Below are 6,455 nucleotides of genomic sequence, written 5' to 3'. Positions count from 1 at the left end.
TCAGGATTTCTCGTTAACAAAGAAGCGAGAAAGTGAGTAGACATATACAGAGTGAATTCTAACCTAATCGAAATAATAGTTTGTAGTGGTATTGGTGGTACGTGTGATAACTTGGAGAACAGATATCCGAAATTTAACACGAAGAATAGGCCGGCAATGATGAACACAGGAGTATTCAATTAATCGGATGTCATGGCTAGGCCTTGCAGACGTGGTCATTCCGTATAACTTGTCTTTGTTCTCGATAAATATATTATCCTATCTTAAGCCTAAATGTGTTCTGCAGAAGTACTGATTGTCATATTGATGATTGTTACGATACGAGTCAGTGTAAACAATCATGTGACTTCCACGTCAGATCTTATAGATTAAGCAGTCACATAATGACATATCTACAATTTTGAGATTCGGTTTATTATTATTATAGTACTAATAACGAACTACACCATAATTCCACAAGTTAACATGTTTGTATGATGTAGGACTGTTAAGGATCCGCAGATGGCATTAGAAGTCACACTTTTCTTAGGCTCAGTAACGGTCAAAACGTATATCTAGTTCTGATAAATTACGAAATAAATGAACTCATTTTTTGTTTCAGCACAAGTTCTTCCGAATCAAAAGAAAGCTCTTTATTCCAGTACTATTAGTCGTGTCACAGCTTATGGAGAACTATTGCCTGATTTTACAACCTCAAATAGTGTCCGGCAAGGCTGTCCACTATCTTCATTTCTGTTCGGTTTCATCATAGACTAACTGCTGGAAACAACAATCCTGTCGGCTGAATTTTCAGGGATTGATCTCCTTCCAGGAGGCCCACTTATCGACTTAGAATACGCAGATGATGTAGTCCTGTTTGATAAAGACGCTGATACAATGCAGTCTTTTGCTAGCACTGAGTAACAATACCAGGATGTTTGGGATGCATATCTCCCCATCTAAATGTAAATTGTCGCTCCAGAACTAGCCTGCGTCAACACCTGAACTAAGAATAGGGAGTGGAGTAGTTGAACGCATAGACAACTTCACTTATTTTGGAAGTCTGATCAGCTCTAATAGGTTGGTGTCTGGCGAATTCCTGGCACCGATTCAAAAAGGTTACTTGGCTTTTACCAACTTACGTCACCTATGGCGAAGACAAGATATCCGTCTATCAATTAAGGGATGAGTATACTACTCAGCAGTTCGTGCTGTTCTACTTACGGCTGCGGAACGTGGCCATTAAAAGTAGAAGATACTCGAAAGTTACTAGTATTTGACCACAGATGCCTTAGAAATATAGCTAACATCTGCTGTTATCATCGGGTAAGTAATAGTGAGTTTAGACACATAGTATTACGGAGTGATAGTTAATCAGTTGATAAGGTTAGAGTCTTCATCGACTGAGATGGTTGAGCCACGTGTACGTATGCCTGAACACCGGTTACCATGACGCGCTATGCTGACTAGTATTGGGGATGGTTGGAAGAAAGCTAGGGGCGGCTAAACCGAAACGCGGCATCTGTGCTTGAAGTCACTAACATCTAGTCTGAGACATATTGGTAGATGCAGACGACTTGGTTGGGGACCACGTGACTATCGTAACCAATGGTTTGAGACTCTAGGTGACATATCTCAGAATCGATCACAATGGCGTAGGTGTATGTGCTCTCTGTCTTCCCTTGAAGTATGTGATTAGAATTGCTTCGCATCTGTCCTTCTTCCTGTGTTATACCCTTCATAAATAATCTTTTCCTTTATACATAACTGCAACTAAACTATATGAATTTTGTGTTCATCTTGTTGTTCCAATGTCATCATTCAACATAATTTTTTAACTCAAAATCCTTTGTTGAAAACATGCAGATTGAGGGGTGATCAGGATGTTTTCATCATCGTTTATCCCAACCGAGAGTTGGTGGTAACGTTCCTATCGACCCAAGAGGTCTATTGTCGTACTGGATTTAACTTATCCTTCTGGCAACCACAATCTTCAATAAAACGTTTAGTCAACATATAGATAGCTGACTTTATTTGAATCATTTAGGCTTAACTACAAATACAATTTTATGATTTTATAAGCTCTTCATGAACTTTGCAATACGTTTTATCTGACTCAGCTCAAGTATTTGTATAATAATCCGTTAGAAATATATAAAAATCTCAAGAACGGACTTTTATCTGTTTCACTATATACGCTAAGGTTCTTCACACTTTAAACATACCAGTTATCTTAAAATACTTTTATATAGAATTACTATTCATCGTAAGAGGAAAAACAAAACAGCTATGATCTGATTTAACGTGTATAATTTATAAGGTGAATTGGCAGATCAAAAGAAACCACTTGTCCAATCAAGTTCATTTTAAACCTTTCTTTCGTCCACTATGTACCATCTAAAGAGCCTCGAATCCGCTACTTATTATGATAATTACCGTCTTTTATCCTGTTTGTTTTATAAGCACAAGATTTTCGAGAGCTTGTTGCATCGTCATCCTGAGCTGTTATATTATGTCAACCTCAGAGCCGATCTTTTGGTTTTATGTTTTTATTTCCATTGCCCACGCTTTGACTGACTGTCTAGCTAGCAACGGAAGTAAGGCTCTAAAAAGCCAACAAAATAATACTAAAATTCTATCTACATACCTTGGAAAAATAGCAAATGTTTAGTGGTTGGTGAAAAATCTTCAGAAACATGAGTAACTAACATAGGTCGATTAATTAAATCAAATAACTGAATAATTTAAATAATTAGTTACCTGTTGAGTGTGTTACTACCTTATTTTCTTTGTGCTTAAATAAAACTTCCTAGAAAGAGATTTTGTCCGTCCAGTGAGCTTGCCATTGAAGCAGAGTAACGCAGCCACTAGGCTATAGTCCGCCAGTTTGGAATTCGCTGCATCATGTGACTTTAAATTGAAATAACATTAGTTGAATAACGACATAATTCTAGTTTCCATGAAGAAGATCAAGGCTTGTAGAATCCATTTTGAACGTTTCGTGTGTGAAAATCCCTCCATGCATACATCCATAGCTTCTTAATGTTTTTTGTTGTTTGTACATTATTGTTAGTATTTTTGATGCCATTTTGTATTAAGGTGTTGCATTTCATGATAGTTTTCTCAGTTTCTTCTGTTGCCTTCATTGAGTTTCTATATTCTTCTTGAACTGTATATACTTTGTTTTAATTGATATTATTCTGGCGGCTGCCATATTGACTGTTCGCTCTTTGATTGTGCGGTTTGATTTTTGACTGGAATCGTGCATTTTAGTTGTAAATTGAAGCACTTTGCCGGAATTTGAAACACTTTGTGTTATAGGACAGCCGCTCAAACGGAATCTTACTTGATCTATTCAGAAAGGATAGAATAACACTTACTTTTTGGTGTGTTAGATTGATTATTTTGGAATCAATTGTTGGTTGAATAACTGGGTGATAATATTTGTTTAGAACCGTTATTACCCCAATCGCTTTGTTCTGATTTCGATTGTGGTGCGCGTCACTAAACCTTTACTCTAGTTATTCGACCACATCCAGACCTATTGGAATTTAGGTTTGGATCTTACAAGGCTATTGATTGATCTACTTAAAGGAAACCATTTTATTTGTTCAAGTCAACATCAACAGTTTTGAACTGAGTCCCTTATCTTGTCTTTCTTGTGACCGTCTTTGATCAGTAAAGTTAACCATTAAAGTAACAATTAATTAGCTTCACCAAAACAGTTCCAATATGAATTTTTACACTAGTGCTGCCAATAGAATCTCTTCCATGTAGCTCCTCTTAGCTAGGTATCTTTGGAGATAATTTACATTGTGGCCTTTAAAGAGGATACAAACCGACACTAGTCCAAGTTTGTCCATGATTTGGTATCGTTCCCTCAGAATTCACTGTCATGCTGAATCTTCCGGAAAAATGGGTTTGTGTTTTTCAATTAACGGGTTCCAAAGTACTAACTGCCTACTCAGCTGATTAGTCAAAATATTGTAGTTTCAAAATGGTGGCAACTGGTACAAACAAGCTTCGCGAAACGCATTCTAAAGTACCGAGGTTGGTTTCGATATATTCACAAAGCCATAGCACGATAGCATCAGGCAAGACACCCAACTATTACAATCCAGATCCTAGCAGGCCAGGCCTTTAGGAAAAAGCAGTTGACAATAATAATAATATATTTCTGTAAGGGCAGGTACACGCCATTTTTACAGGCATGATCTACAAGTTACAACATATACTGGTTCACAGTATGCATCCCAAGCATAGTTATTTAGTAAACATAATCTATAAAAGTTGATAGCAGTTCATTCGTTCAGATACTATGTGTTTTCATCATAATATTTTCCAGAGGGGCACCGCGTCTACGTTACACACAAGATCCAATCTCGGCAAAATTGTGTTAGGATTTCGGTCGTGCTAAGTATTTATGCAATGCGAATTTTGAGTTTATAGCTGTTATAAAGTTGACTTGTGGAGCCTGGTGCCTGGTACGAACTATGACCTTGGGGAAGCGCGTTCGTCCAGCTTGTTCCAGATGTCAGAAGTTACATAGCTTCACCCTCAGGGCAAGATTCTGAAGAGAGAGAGAGAGAGAAAAAAAGAGAAAGAAACCGAGGAGCAGCAAGGCTTTTGAATATGAACGATAACCAATGCTTAACATTTTGTAGTGGAACAGACGGAGGTACGATAAATTATTACATCAAATTGATACTAGCTCATGTTGCTAGAGTGAAATGTGATCAGGGGCTCCAGACAAAAGAATGCAGTAATAAAAAACAATGAGTTGTGATATTTATCAAGGTGGAGTAGGTTTGAATGAAGGAAGGGAAGTCAAGATTGGAATAAGAAGGACTGTTTATTAGAACAGAGAGTGCATGTAGAGAGTAGAGTGTTAAGTAAAATAGCAACCATATCCTTTACATTTGGTTTTTTCATCACCCGATGCCTGCCATACAGTTTTCATGTAAAAGTCCGAGTTAACATGTTATAGGTTGTCTTAGTAGAATAGTTAATAAAGCATAAACATTAGAAACATGAGTCTGAATGGTGAGTGTAGGAGAACAACCTCAATATCAGTTATTTTGTTTTAGTACGAGGAGTCTAAAAAAGTCAGTTGTGGACCATTGGACGACCAGGGTCAGATTGATAACATGGCTAATATTCAAAGATGGATAGAATGGACTTGGAAAACAGTTTATCAACAATGGCTGTGAATGCGGTACCGCAGTTGGAAAAATAGACTGAACCAATGTTATTCGAAGTGTAATGGTCAGTGATGTAAATCCTACAGTTCAATAAAAGTTAGTAAGATAATCTCATAGTTGGTGGCTTCCACACATTTTATGTCAGCCAGTCAGCTACAACGTAGGACCAGGCACATATATGCATCGGTCCAAGTTGCCATAACTTCATTGGCACAACAAGATGAACACAAAATTCATAGAGTTAGTTTAGTTGCAGTAATGTATAAAGGAAAGATTATTTATGAAGGTATAACACAGGAAGAAGGACAGATGCGAAGCAATTCTAATCACATACTTCAAGGGAAGACAGAGAGCACATACACCTACGCCATTGTGATCGATTCTGAGATATGTCACCTAGAGTCTCAAACCATTGGTTACGATAGTCACGTGGTCCCCAACCAAGTCGTCTGCATCTACCAATATGTCTCAGACTAGATGTTAGTGACTTCAAGCACAGATGCCGCGTTTCGGTTTAGCCGCCCCTAGCTTTCTTCCAACCATCCCCAATACTAGTCAGCATAGCGCGTCATGGTAACCGGTGTTCAGGCATACGTACACGTGGCTCAACCATCTCAGTCGATGAAGACTCTAACCTTATCAACTGATTAACTATCACTCCGTAATACTATGTGTCTAAACTCACTATTACTTACCCGATGATAACAGCAGATGTTAGCTATATTTCTAAGGCATCTGTGGTCAAATACTAGTAACTTTCGAGTATCTTCTACTTTTAATGGCCACGTTCCGCAGCCGTAAGTAGAACAGCACGAACTGCTGAGTAGTATACTCATCCCTTAATTGATAGACGGATATCTCGTCTTCGCCATAGGTGACGTAAGTTGGTAAAAGCCAAGTAACCTTTTTGAATCGGTGCCAGGAATTCGCCAGACACCAACCTATTAGAGCTGATCAGACTTCCAAAATAAGTGAAGTTGTCTATGCGTTCAACTACTCCACTCCCTATTCTTAGTTCAGGTGTTGACGCAGGCTAGTTCTGGAGCGACAATTTACATTTAGATGGGGAGATATGCATCCCAAACATCCTGGTATTGTTACTCAGTGCTAGCAAAAGACTGCATTGTATCAGCGTCTTTATCAAACAGGACTACATCATCTGCGTATTCTAAGTCGATAAGTGGGCCTCCTGGAAGGAGATCAATCCCTGAAAATTCAGCCGACAGGATTGTTGTTTCCAGCAGTTAGTCTATGATGAAACCGAACAGAAATGAA

This window comes from Schistosoma mansoni, chromosome W, assembly GCF_000237925.1.
Source record: "Schistosoma mansoni strain Puerto Rico chromosome W, complete genome".
NCBI classification, from domain to species: Eukaryota; Metazoa; Platyhelminthes; class Trematoda; order Strigeidida; family Schistosomatidae; genus Schistosoma; species Schistosoma mansoni.
The sequence above is the reverse complement of the archived record's forward strand: the minus strand, read 5'-3'. Positions refer to the sequence as shown.